This window comes from Anabrus simplex, chromosome 6 (genome assembly GCF_040414725.1).
Source record: "Anabrus simplex isolate iqAnaSimp1 chromosome 6, ASM4041472v1, whole genome shotgun sequence".
Lineage (NCBI taxonomy): Eukaryota > Metazoa > Arthropoda > Insecta > Orthoptera > Tettigoniidae > Anabrus > Anabrus simplex.
In genome coordinates, this window is record NC_090270.1 from 283,284,402 (window position 1) to 283,299,736 (window position 15,335).

General features: G+C 38.4%; 1 protein-coding gene across 1 annotated transcript in view; it reads left to right on the plus strand.

The window, feature by feature from the left end:
* Ing5 (inhibitor of growth protein 5) overlaps positions 1-15,335 on the plus strand; it is a 206,863-nt gene that overhangs the window by 156,860 nt on the left and 34,668 nt on the right. The window lies entirely within an intron of this gene.

Here is a 15,335-nt window from a genome sequence, read left to right on the forward strand (position 1 = left end):
AGCCCGTGATTCTTTCCACCAATAACAGCAAACTTCTTGTGAACTTAGATTGAAGTGAATGTGGTTGAGGTAACACAATCTTGTTTTATAGTATAATTCAGTGGCTTCTAGAGTTGGTAGAAGTTTCACTTGTTAGAGGGGCCTGTGTAGGCATAGCATTCACCTTTGCCTGCTCGTACTATACTTGTTTCTTTCCTTGCATGTTCAAGTGCCTTGAACTCTTCTTCAGATTCAGTTTCTACCTTAAGGCGGGTACTCACTAGGTTGATGCAACCATATTTTTCTAATGAGTACGCCTTGAGCTTCGTTGCTGCAATTGTTCGCAGTAGGGCGCGCTGTGATCTATCTGGTTGCCGGTATTCCGGCGAACACAAAGCGGCGCGCAGTGTGTTCATTGACGTGTTCCAGGCACATTTCGTAGTCAGGACGCGCAGAGGTCATGGAGTGGACTGAGGAATCCTGTTTAAATTTAACAGAATTTTGTCGCAATTCTACATTATCATGGGACCCTTCACTGAAGTGCCAAATGATTTCAATATCAGTGACGTCTCATACAAACAAAAAAAGTTTAATGAAATGAAATAAAATTAAATGAACCTTACCTCTATGTGATCTTTTAATTCGCTGATGATTGCCTGACACACTTGTAGTATAATTTTACTTATGACTACCGGGCGAGTTGGCCGTGCGTTTAGGGGCGCGCAGCTGTGTACTTGCATCCGGGAGATAGTGGGTTCGAACCCCACTGTCGGCAGCCCTGAAGATGGTTTTCTGTGGTTTCCTATTTTAACACCAGGCAAATGGTGGGGCCGCACCTCAATTAAGGCCACGGCCGCTTCCTTCCCAGTTCTATCCCTTTCCTATCCCATCGTCGCCATAAGACCTACCAACAGTTTACTTTACGTTGCACCGACATAGACCGATTTCAAATCCAGAAGCAAATTGGAATTAGCTTTACCTTTGTAAAAGTCACCTTGCCACCAACGACGGGGATGTTTATAGTCCTCAGTTAGGTAATAATAATAATAATAATAATAATAATAATAATAATAATAATAGTGTATGGCCTCCGGAGAGGCCTGGTGTAGGTCTTTTTCTCGTAGACGGCCTATTAGGTGACCTACATGTCTGTGAAGATGACCTAGGATGATTTCTAATGCTGAATACGTCCCAAAACCCAGCTCCCGAGCCATTGGAATTAACTAATTAAGGTTAAAATCCCCAATCCGACCGGGAATCGAACCCGGGACCCTCTGGACCAAAGGCCAGCACGCTAACCATTTAGTCATGGAGACGGATCTCGATTACGTAATGCAGCAGAATGTACACAGCACTTATGACGAGTACACTGGACGACATGGTTGCATGTGACACATCCCACTCTGACGAGTCTAGTGTCAGACCTAAGACGAAATGCTGGTTAATAGAGCAAACGCCTGAAAAGCCATACATCTAATTTTTGATCTGATGGTTGCATGTGTCGCAACGAACGCTGCGGAGCTACTGGTGTTCACATTGAGGTTGCAGCAACCATTGTGTTGCATGTTGCAGCCTCCTAGTGAGTACCCGCCTTTATGTTTACAGCACACATCACATTGGTTCTTTTCAGTTTGAACGAGATAAACATTCTGTGAAGTAGATTACAATCTTCTGGGTGCACGTTACACAGCTCTTAACCTGAGCAGATTATGGACACTTAGTTATAGTTGAGTGTGGCCTTACAGTTGTGGGATTCCATTTTGGCAAGGCAGTTAAAGAAATCAGTTGTAAAATATTTACCTTTAGGTTTTCTTTTGTCTTAGTAGACTTTGAGAGAATCACTTTATTGTAGTTCTTAGTGCCACTTCTCTAGGTAGATGCTTTGCTTCCTACCTAATTAGTAGAATTTCCCTTGTCTGTAATTTAGCAGCCAAAGGCTTCTGTAATGCTTATCCTTTGTTACAGTCCCATTCTAATTACTTACAGACCATTCCCCCAACATTGAAGGTACGCATTAAGAAATGTTTCTTGCACACTTTCCTTGATTTACTGATATTTTTGTGATAGTGCAAGGATCCTGAATAGCATTCTCCATAATCTTTTTTTTCTTATTTGCTTCTTGGCATGAAGTTACAAATAGAAGGTGTATATTGAATGTCTTTATAGAGTAGACCAAAGACCAAATGATTTAGAGATTGAAGGTAACAGTGTAGTTCATGAATATGAAATGGGATACTCCATTTTAGAGACAGAAGTAACAAGGCACTGAATGAATTGAAAAACCACAAAGCATGTGGTATTGATGAGATATCAGCAGAGATTTTAAAGAGTTTGGGAGAAACAAGATAATTTCACTCTGCAATGAAATAATATATGAAAGAGGTGAATAGCCAGAATATTTCCTTACATCCACAATTATTCCAAAACCAAAAGCATGAAAAAAATGTGACGAATACAGAACAAATAGCTTAATATCACATGCAGCAAAAGTGCTCCATAAAGTTCTAAATAGAAGACTATACAAGAAACTTGAAGACACAGTTGGAGAAGCACAATACGAACAATATGGTTTTTTTGAAAGGAAAGGGGACAAGAGATGCCATTGGTCTACTAAGCTTGATAGATGAAAGATCTATAGAAAAGGGCACAGTCTTATATCGTATTCATTGACCTAGAAAAGGCATTTGCAGAGTGCTATGGAACAAGTTGGTAGAGATTTTGAGGAGAAAAGGAGTGGAATGGAAAGAAAGAAGGCTGATCAAGAATTTGTACATGAACCAGAAATCAAGAATGCAAGTAGGGAATGAAACATCACAAGATAGCAAGATTGGTGGCCAGTGAGTGAAGAGCTGAAAAACTACATAATTGTTATATTAAAATTCGGATTTCAAACTTTGTACAGAAATGATGTGGAGGTTAACAGTAACTCACTACTGAAGTCAAAGTCATGTTTCTTCATCTGTTGCTGTCTGTCACTCACAGTAAGGTGAGTAAGCCTGATTGAAAGGGGTCAAGGAGTCATGCTTAGTCGGACGTTCTGGTGAACCAGTTGTTAAAGTACTTTCAAAAGAGGTGGAAGAATGGATATTGGTCAATAGACTGATGGAGTTAACAAGTTTTTCGGAATAGGCCTTACCAGTGGATCTCTCCAAATTTTGGGAAGTATCCCATTTGTCAAACAGTGGTTGAAGATATCATAGCACAGCCCTGATGATATTTTTAATTAATAATATGGAGATACCATCAAAACTTACAGTGTTAAATGTAATTAAATTTAGCACTTCCTTGACATTGTTCTCACTGACAGTTTGAAAAGTGAATTGATCGCTTTGAGGATTATGATAGTTACATTTTAGTGTATGTGTAGGGAATGGAACTGGCCCCACTTTAGACGGAGTAAAATGGATATTTTTGTTAGTCATCAAGTGAGGTGGTTGGAACGTGCTGCTCTACAGCTTTAAATGTGCCAGTTTAACATAGTCTTTTCCAGGTCTGTGTCAGTTTTGTTTATTTATTACACTTCCTCCATAAAAGCTGCCACAAGGAAAAAGTATAATGAATATAGAGTTATGTATTGAAATTTTTAAAGAAAAATAAATTTTAAAATCCAATAGATTATATACATGAAGAAGCATGCAAAGAGAATGGGACAACATACCACAAGAGGACATCTGGGGCTTAATCAAGAACATGCCCAGAAGACTCGTGATGATAACTGCAACCAGGGGTGGCAATACCTCCTATTGATCACGTAATCAACATCCAACAAGTTTCCAGTACATTTCCTTAAACTTATGTTATTCAAATCAATAATTTAGTAATCAGAAAATCAGTCAGATTCTGCTTAATTTAAAAAACATATGTTATTAAATTGAAATGTTTTGAGCACTGTTGTCTTTGGAATAGCTATGGAAAGTTCTTTCTTTTATTCTGCAATGATGTTTTGAAAATAAAAAATAGATTTTGCTACCTTAAACAGATTATAAAGTATCGAGCGTTAACCTTATTTTTGGAGGGCAGTGTTTAAACAAGTCATTGTATGTTTGTATGTAAGCCTGCCTGGTGGCCGTGATCATTAAGGCACCAGGTCTGTTTAGTCTGATGTTAACTCGATTCAACTCCTGTGGGTAAAAAAAAATGTTCGCCATCAGAATGTTGACCAGCAGAGTAGGAGAGATGGTGGTATACAATTTCTAATCTCTAGATTGCATGCCAGAAGCCTGGATTTTATTCCAAACCTCTCTGAAGTGTTCATATGGCGTGAGGGCATATAATGCTGTTGATGGAGATTCATCCTTCGCATGGCAACATTAAGCCTTGAGCAGACCCCTTGGTCCTCTTCGATGGGAGTAGGCTATGTGCCGGCACTGGGTTTCACCCTCTCCCTTCCTGCTGCCATGCATTACATCTCATTAACTCTTCTGATGGGATTGATGTAAAGAAGGGCACCCGGTCATAAAAACTTGCTGCAAAGATTAATTTTGCTTCATACCCGACCCTGTAGAGAAATGGGATAAGGCATTCCATTGCTGTTTCTACTTCAACTACTGAACCTGCTTACTGTCTATTGTTTGGAACTTTTCACTAATCATCATATCCTTGTACTTCTGTGTAATGTCCTTATCCTCGAGATTTTCTAGCCTTATTCATCCGCTGACAGATTTCACTTTCTCTATCCTAGGCGTAGAAAAACCATAACTTACTATATATTAAATAATGGTCTGTATCCTCAAACAATCCCCAGAAAAAAAGAAAAAAACCCACCTCATATCCAAGTGAATCAGTGAATCTATATATCTATTCTGGTATTATTAGTCCCATTTTTGAAGTTTTGTAGTCACTATTTGAACTCAGGACTCATTTGCAAGTAATCCTTCACATCGTTAATTAGAAAATGTCTGTCCATGACCAGCATTTGTTTTGATTAGTGTCAGCAGCATATATTTATGACAGTCCCCTCTGTCATATATATTTTTTAAATACATCTGTCACAATGTTCTGGTCATCTTTTGCATTTTAACTGAAATAAAGACAATATCATATTTATCTTTTAACATCTCTTTGGATTAAAATAAACCAGGTATAGCATAGAAATTTTTGTTGCCTAGCAAATAGGCATACTGTTCATCAAGTCCTACCTGACCTGCTAAAAGATCCACAGATGATAAGGAGAATATGTAAGTTTCAAATTACATTTATTGTAGATTATTACTAGACTTAATTTGTCATCTTTTACCATCTGACTGAGCAGTTACAACTGGATTTTACCTTTCCTTTTGTCTTCTGACTTCCAGTTCCAATCTCAATATTTAGTTGAATGCTATCACTGCTCTCCTACAAAGTATGTTACCCCAGTCCAAGCTCTTGTGCATCAGTGGTGAATGCAACCAACCAATTGGGAGAAACGGAATTCCAGTATGTCATAGGAATGTTAGACACCTATTAACTGTACCAAATATTCCTTTACAGCAAAAAAAAAATAACAAAATTATCTTCCCTCCCCAAAATATACTGCTCTAAGTTATCTTCACAATACCCAAAGTATTGCTATTGGAATAGATTAATGATTTATAATAAGTGAGTTGACTGTGCAGTTGGCATCACTTAGTTGTGAGCTTGCATTTGGGAGATAGTGGGTTTGAGTCCCACCGTCGGCAGCCCTGAAAATAGTTTTCCGTGGTCAATACCCCATGAAATGTTCAAAGTGCCCTCCATTAGCGTTGATAGATGCCTTTGCTGGCAGGACCTAGTGTTTACAGTGCATTATGTCTTCTGGTATAGGCTAAAGGGGCCGATGACCTTAGATGTTAGGCCCTTTTAAACATCAAGCATCATCATCGGTATAGGCTAGAGCAATTTTGTTACTTTCATTGACCTGTCTCACTTTTATCCTTGGCTTTGACAATATGAAAGTGACTGAGGTATGAGTGATGCTAATAATACCATACCTTATGCTATGAATGTTGTGAAAATGCTGCTCATAGCGTCAGTTGGTGCATGCATTTCAGTGGGCTTGGCAGACTGATATGTAATCACAACTCCTGGCTCAGTGAGGAAAGCAACGGGAAACTACCTCACTCCTCATTTCCCTAGTATGCCTCTCCAGTGAAGCCTAGGCCATCTATGACAGCTGATGGCGGAGCTGTTGAGGGTCCAGCCAGCCTTAGGGCTGAGGACTGAACAAACACAAACATGCATCATTCCGCCGCATCAGCCCATCCGAGATTCAAATCACAACTATTTAGCAGCTAATTGAGTATGCTTATTGTTTGTATTTTAGTGCAATGGTCACATAAATTAATAGCTTATTGTGAATAGTACCCCACTCGACATAGTGAAGTCTAGAGGTTGGGCTTGTTCAACATAGCGAGAACTATGAACTATGGACTATGAACACCATCTCTGTTGTCAGTATTCAAAATAAAGAAATAAAAAAAATTAAAATCTATTTGGTATAAGGTCTATATTTGTTTCACCTCTATTGACTTAAATGGTTGTTTTACAGGTAATTGTCTAATTTAGTCAATCACACTGGAGGTTGTGGGTTCGGATCCCACTGGTGTCCGGTTGGCCATTTTTGTTCTATACTTAACATCTCTTCAACACGTACTAAATTTACGTAGCATGACCTAATAGGTTGAAAGTCGGTTTCAATTACCTCACTAGGCTTTCAAAATTATAAGTAGCCATGTACCAGCATACCACATGAAACTCTTTCATACATGAAATGTTCAAAGTGCCCTCTGTTAGCAAGAAATCAGCAAGTGTGCATGAAGGCAGACATCTGGCAAGTGGGTTATCGTTTGTCATTTTAGAATGTTCAATTATTTATTTATTTATTCACGAAGCACAAGATACAGCTACACTGAGCAAATTTCACTTGCACTGTCAACAGACTATTTAACAAACGTAAACTTTCATAATAAAACATAAGAAACATAACAAAATATAACAAGATCAGGTACACAGCCTACTAATAACAACTGTCCAAATCGAAAAACATGAGAATGTCCATGTTCATAGCCAAGTCGTTGTGGGTCAAGATGGCGGTATAATCCCTTCACATCAACTTATCTTTAAGATACTATTTACACACCTCTCGAATACACTTTTATTTGATGCTAGATCAAGCTCTTGTCTCCTATTAATATTGTTAAAGAGTGTTGGGAGGCGGATTAGGAAAGATCGTTGAAGTATTGAGTGCTGAGTGTGGGGAATGTGGAGAAGGTCTTTGGTTCTGGTGGAGCGGGAAGGAATACGGAGAGAGAAGAGTGAGACAAGATGTTCCGAGCGGTAATGTCCATTTAAGATCCCGTGAAGGAATCTCAGGTCAGCTACCTGTCGCCTGATGTGCAGTGGTGACATATTGATTGCCATTAATACCTGCTGCGTATACATATTAATTAGAAGAATTGAAACGAAAAAATGCTCAAAAGTTAAACACAGCTGTGAGTCTAGCAGCAAATGACCTAAGAAGTGGATATATAAGGGGGAGGGGATCAGTATTTTTCAAAAATATCTACAATCTTTATACCTGCTTTTACATAGGTGTCATTTTTCAAGTGTGCAACTTCCAATAAATTGTAAGTCTAGTCTTCCTTTCACTCCGTTTATATAAAAAGAAGTTGCGTAGTGCATGAAATCATTTTCCATTTGTTTGAAGTCAGCAAATCATCTATCTCTAAATAAATTGTCCAGGAAGTTACAGTGTTTGTTTATTCTCGATTCAGAAACTTTCAAAAGTGACTTGAGACATGGAAAATGACAGTGGTTTTCAAACCAACATTTCAAAGATAGTGTAATCTCTACACAGCACCTACAGTCTTCGAACAGCACAGTTAGTAAACCGGGCGAGTTGGCTGTGCGGTTACGGGTGCGCGGCTGTGAGCTTGCATCAGGGAGATAGTGGGTTCGAATCCCACTGTCGGCAGCTCTGAAGGTGGTTTTCCATGGTTTCCCATTTTTCACACCAGGCAAATGCTGCGGCTGTACCGTAATTAAGGCCACGACCGCTTCCTTCCAACTCTTAGGCCTTTCCTATCCCATTGTCACCATAAGACCTATCTGTGTCGGTGCGACGTAAAGCCACTAGCAAAAAAAAGAGAAAGTAACATGGGCTTCTATCAATTAGTAATGCAGGCTTTTATTATTCACAAACCTTCATTTCATTCTAGTGTGACAGATTGTGTCTCTCTTCATCAAAGTATCTTGCATTCTTGTCTCTGATCTTTCAGAATTTTTCTCTGGTGTTGATCATCTTTTATTGAACTATCCTGCTAGCCTTTATTTTCAAAATATCTACTGATGTACTAAAGTTGTAGAATTGTAATACTACATACCTGGTATTATTATTTTGACGTGTTTGCATTTCAGTCAAAAATTCTCAGAACTCTCTTCCCTGGATAGTGCCAGAAAAATCTGTTAGAGTATGCTTTCCTTTTAAATAATCTTATCAAGTGGTAGCCGTTAGTAACAAAAATTCTACAACATTACATGAATTGGAACATAACTAATCCATTTTACATTTTGATTTACAAGAGAGTGTTTCATCACCCTTATCACAATCCTAATACAGTGAAACTTCTACTAATGGACACCTAAATTACATATTTTTAAAATTCCCCGATAGAAATACATGTGGTTTAATGGCTATATTACTTTTCAGTAATGGTCATTCGTAATAACAGACGCTGAAAAGTACCTTCTCAACGCAATTAACACTTCTTAAAGATGGACAGCCTGAAAGGAAAAGATCGCAATTCCTGGAAGTTGACACAGTAATTGACAGTATTTTGAACTAGCACATGTTCTTTCATGTTACCACCAAACACATCTCTTTTTTAAAAATTTTGTGCGGCTATTTCTAGCCGAATGCAGCCCTTGTAAGGCAGACCCTCTGATGAGGGTGGGCGGCATCTGCCATGTGTTAGGTAACTGCATGTTATTGTGGTGGAGGATAGTGTTATGTGTGAGTTACAGGGATGTTGGAGACAGCACAAACACCCAGCCCCCGGCCCACTGAAATTAACCAATGAAGGTTAAAATCTCCGACCCGGCTGGGAATTGAACCCGGGATCCTCTGAATCGAAGGCCAGTATGCTGACCATTCAGCCAACGAGTCAGACTCTTTTTTAAAGTGCAGACTGATTAACACTTCTTAAAGAGAGACAGCCTGGTGGGAAAAGGTTGCAATTCCTGGAATTGGACACAATAATTGACAATATTTTGAACTAGCATGTGTTCTTTCATATTACCACCAAACATATTTCTGTTTTAAAAATGCAGGCTGTAGACAGTATCTTTTGTGGTTATCTTGAGAAGTGTGTGTGTCACATTTGCTGTTGCAGAAATGCAAACGACTGACTGGTCGTGCCGTTTGTTGTTGGAAAACCACAGATCAGTGCCATTTTAATAAATAAAAGTGATATTCATAAATTGTGGACTGGAAATGAAAATCTTTCTGGTAAACGCTCATTTCCCAATACACTGGGTTTAAAAGTTGACAATTTAACATTTGAATGATTTTGTCATGTTCGTAGCAACAGCGTGCCTGTGAGTGGACCTCTTATCTATGAAAAAGCACTCAAAATCACTAAATAATAAGGGCATCATGAGTTTAAAGCATCTTTGGAATAGCTTGATAAGTTCAGAATTAGGTAGCTGGTACATCATCTCTTTTTGAAACATCTGTAGAAAATTGTGTTCATTGACAAAGACATTGTTTCGGAGTGGGAAAGAAACACACACTTTTCTTTAAAAAGCAGACACTTAATAATAATGGACATTTATTTTTTCCCTATGCCTGTCCATTAAAAAGAAGTTTCACTGTATATGAGTATATTCTTTCTGCCATTTTGGGTGAGGTAGTCCTAAAATATTGACACCTTCAAGTTGTACTGCCCAGTGTATATTGGTACCCTAGTTCTGTACTATAATTCTGTATTGTAATTTATGAGTGAAAATGTTCTAATACAGATCTAAAAATAATTATGTATTTCACATTGTGTGTTTAAAATAATGTAAATTAAGAGAACTATTGTCATAAATAAAGATGGTTTTGTTTTTTAATGAAGTCTTATGTTTCTAAAGTTTCTTTACATTTCACCCACAATATTTTCATATTTGATTCCCTGGTTGATGACTTTCGTATGTGAACTAGAATTGAGGAAAACAGACCCTTACACCAAGCAAGTTGGTTGCCAGATTTGGGTCATAAGCTTGCATTCAGGAGGTGGAGGCTTCAAATTCCACCATTAGCCAGCCTGAGGATGGTTTTCTAAGGTTTCCCATTTTCAAACCAGGCCATTAACTTATTAGTCTTTACCCACTCCTATTGCATCATCTCTAAAAACCCCATATGAGCTAGTGGGATATTAAACAGATATAGAAAAGAAAAACAGCCCTTAAACAGAAATTGTCTCCCAATAGGCCACTCTTAAGGTGAACTGGGAACATTTGAATGATTAAAATCAAAATCCTGACCTATAACAATGCCATCTCCTTCTTGGTATGTTGACTAATGGTAATGATCTTCAGAGTTAATTTAGTAACTCTGGCCTAATCTCACAGATGACCAGAGAAAAACATCTTTTTACTGGAAATGCAGCAGAAAATCATTCATGAAAGATTTGCTCTGGAATGAAAGAAAAGAGGAATATTTTAATCCCTTTATTGGATGAAAATCCCATGTCAAACCAAGAGGACTGCCTCTCTTTGAGGTCATCAATGATACTTTTCCTTGTAGAGATTTAGTTTACACACTTTTTTGAAACAACTAAGGCCTCTTTTACATCTTTCTGGAAGGAGGCATCTTGAATGATATAAAATAGATTTATATGTACTAAACCTTTCAGTACACTGTGGTATAATGAAAAATAATGAAAATCGTATCTTTGTGGCAAGTTTTGACTTGTGACTAATTTGAAAGCTTTGCAGCTGCATCTTCAGTCCAGGTATGAATTGCCACAAAGGTAAGATTTTTATTATTTTTCATAATGTTGTGGTGTGCCGAAAGGTTTAGTGAATATGAAATCTTATTGCCACAAAAGTATACAATAAAAAGGATTTACTTGCTTAATGCTCTCCTATACATGTAAAAATAAAATGAATAACTCTAAATTAAGAACACTTACCTAGACAGTCATCATACATACATACATTATCATTATAGACTGTTATGCCTTTCAGCGTTCAGTCTGCAAGCCTCTGAGAATTTACTAAACGTCGCCACAATCCTCGATTTGCAACTAGTGTTGTGGCCTCATTTAGTTCTATACCTCTTATCTTTAAATCGTTAGAAACAGAGTCTAACCATCGTCGTCTTGGTCTCCCTCTACTTCTCTTACCCTCCATAACAGAGTCCATTATTCTCCTAGGTAACCTATCCTCCTCCATTCGCCTCACATGACCCCACCACCGAAGCCGGTTTATGCGTACAGCTTCATCCATCGAGTTCATTCCTAAATTAGCCTTTATCTCCTCATTCCGAGTTCCCTCCTGCCATTGTTCCCACCTGTTAGTACCAGCAATCATTCTTGCTACTTTCATGTCTGTTACTTCTAACTTATGAATAAGATATCCTGAGTCCACCCAGCTTTCGCTCCCGTAAAGCAAAGTTGGTCTGAAAACAGACCGATGTAAAGATAGTTTCGTCTGGGAGCTGACTTCCTTCTTACAGAATACTGCTGATCGCAACTGCGAGCTCACTGCATTAGCTTTACTACACCTTGATTCAATCTCGCTTACTATATTACCATCCTGGGAAAACACACAACCTAAATACTTGAAATTATCGACCTGTTCTAGCTTTGTATCTCCAATCTGACATTCAATTCTGTAGGATTTCTTATCTACTGACATCAATTTAGTCTTCGAGAGGCTAATTTTCATACCATACTCATTGCACCTATTTTCAAGTTCCAAGATGTTAGACTGCAGGCTTTTGGCACAGTCTGCCATTAAGACCAAGTCGTCAGCATAGGCCAAACTATTTACTACATTTCCACCTAACTGAATCCCTCCCTGCCATTTTATACCTTTCAGCATATGATCCATGTAAACTACAAACAGCAAAGGTGAAAGATTACACCCTTGTCTAACTCCTGTAAGTACCCTGAACCAAGAACTCATTCTACCATCAATTCTCACTGAAGCCCAATTGTCAACATAAATGCCTTTGATTGATTTTAATAATCTACCTTTAATTCCATAGTCCCCCAGTATAGCGAACATCTTTTCCCTCGGTACCCTGTCATATGCTTTCTCTAGATCTAAGAAAAACATAAACACAACTGCCTATTCCTCTCGTAGCATTTTTCAATTACCTGGCGCATACTGAAAATCTGATCCTGACAGCCTCTCTGTGGTCTGAAACCACACTGGTTTTCATCCAACTTCCTCTCAATGACTGATCGCACCCTCCCTTCCAAGATGCCAGTGAATACTTTGCATGGTATACTAATCAATGAGATACCTCGATAGTTGTTGCAATCCTTCCTGTTCCCGTGGTTATAGATAGGTGCAATTACTGCTTTTGTCCAATCTGAAGGTACCTTACCAGCACTCCACGCTAATTTGACTACTCTATGAAGCCATTTCATCCCTGCCTTCCCACTATACTTCACCATTTCAGGTCTAATTTCATCTATTCCTGCTGCCTTATGACAATGGAGTTTATTTACTATCCTTTCCACTTCCTCAAGCATAATTTCACCAACATCATTTTCCTCCTCCCCATGAGCTTGACTGTTTGCAACACCACCATGATGATTTCCTTTTACATTGAGAAGATGTTCAAAATATTCCCTCCACCTCTCCAGTGATTCCCTGGGATCTGTTATGAGTTCACCTGAATTACTCAAAACACTGTTCATTTCCTTTTTCCCTCCCTTCCTAAGATTCTTTATTACTGTCCAGAAAGGTTTCCCTGCTGCTTGACTTAGCCTTTCCAGGGTATTACCAAAATCTTCCCATGACTTCTTTTTGGATTCAACAACTATTTGTTTCGCTCTGTTTCTTTCATCTACGTACAAATCCCTGTCTGCCTCGGCCCTTGTTTGGAGCCATTTCTGATAAGCCTTCTTTTTACGTTTACAGGCTGCTCTCACTTCATCATTCCACCAAGATGTTCGCCTTTTCCCATCTTTACACACACTTGTTCCTAGGCATTCCCTTGCTGTTTCTACTACAGCATCCCTGTATGCCACCCATTCACTTTCTATATCCTGAACCTGCTTACTGTCAACTGTTCGAAACTTCTCACTAATCATATCCATGTACTTCTGTCTAATTTCCTCGTCCTGGAGATTTTCTACCCTTATTCGTTTGCAGACAGATTTCACTTTCTCTAGCCTAGGCCTAGAGATACTTAGTTCACTACTGCCCCACCAGTTAGGTTACCCGGTGTCAAACTAAACTGATTGGCAGTAAAAACACAACACAGGACAAAGATCCCGTAGAAAGGAACAAAACGGAAGCGTGATAAACACTACACACCCAGAAAACACCAAAAGAACATAGTAAAAGGCAAACTTACCTCCAGGTGGTAGAAAAAAAAAACAGGTGGATCAAGCTACCAACCGACAGTGTGTCAAATAAATGTTGCGTGGAAATAAAGACCAAACTTTCTTTTTTTTAAAAAAGAAAATATATAATTCATGAAACTCAGATTAACAAATGTTAAATAAATGACATCCTCGTAGTTAGTAATATTTAAAAAAAACTAGGTACCAGAAACCAAATAAAATTAGGTGACATAGGTTTAAAATAAGGAGGCCTTTAGAATTTTAAAAGATTAATTTAAGTTAGGTAAAATAAGGGAAACAGACCTCACTTAAAACCACAGGAAAAACACAGTTAAACTCAAGAAACACCAAAAGATAAAATTAAAGAAAAATTATTTAAAAACCGCCGGACGGTAAGAAAGTAATGAGAGTAAATAAATTGGTACCTAGAGCTTGAAAAAGACCAAAATTAAGGAATTAAAACACCAAACGCCAGTCGGCAAGAAAGATATAGTCTGCAGGAAGTATTACAAACACCTCAACCTGTTTACTTAGTGACAACCACCAAATCAATTATCAGTGGATTCCATATGGAAAGGATACCATGTTAAAAATTAGAAAATACAACCTTCTTGGTTCACCGTTATTCCATGAGAGATACCAACTCTCTATCCGTTTCACATCAACAAACTGGTACCATTAATACGGTGGGAGTTCCAGTCATGGGATGCTAAGTGCTTTACGTAAAAATTTACCAAGGGAAAGAAAGCCACCACAACAAACGTAGAAGGAAAAGGAAAGAAATCAACTGGGGTGCCCGAGAAACAGTAAATGCGCAACGGGGTGACAAAAATACTGAAACAACATCAGACAGGGTAGTCTCCCAACATAAAAATCATCACCAACATCAATCCATTACAAAAATCAACATCCATTACCCCGGCAACAAAAGCAATAGTTAAACCATGGGAGAACCAATCCCGAAGGAAGAACCAACAATGGCACCAAAACAATGGAGGCCAGAAGGGCAAAGATCAAACGCAAAACACGATTAAAGCCCCCCCAAAAAAAATAAGGTAAATTAAATTAAAATAAACCAGCATAGCACAAATAATCCCTACTGGATCTCCCACGTATTACTCTACTTTTAACAAACCAAAATAAATTTCAGAGCAGCAGTAACATCTTTACGGAGTGATGATAATAATAATAATAATAATAATGAAAATTTTACACCACTGCTTTTCTTTGGAAATTACCCCAAGTAACACTTAAATTCCATTACAAGAAATGTTATACACTAGGTAACTGAATTAACAAGGACTTTTCAACCCGATACTTGGTTTTGGAAGAGCACAATAATTTTTCCCAACAGTGAAAAGGTCCACATCATTATAATCGAAACGCACAAGTTGATAATTAATAAGTTCCCTCCGAAGAAATCACACGAACAGTTTTCCGTTGATGAAAATACTAAAATAACAAGGTTGACTTACGGTTGGTTGGTTCTTCAATCAGTAGAATGATAATTCATGGCTCGGCCATGTGTACTTTACCAAGTTGGAGATCTTCCTTGCAGCTTTTTAAAACAATCACTCACTACGAGGTTACAAATACAGGAAAAAGAAAATATTTTTAGGGTGTGGGGCACATCCCCACATCCTTACGATTTACTATCCACCGTCCATGATGATATCCCAAAGCATCGCCTTGAGTACAGAACGCCAACGACCTTTAGCCATGTTTACCAAGCCGCAACTGCCTGCTCGCTTTGCTTCCCTCTCTCTCGCCCCAGAGAGAGTGACTACATCAAGATGGCTGACACCAAGCGCTGATTGGCCGGAGCAGCTTCAA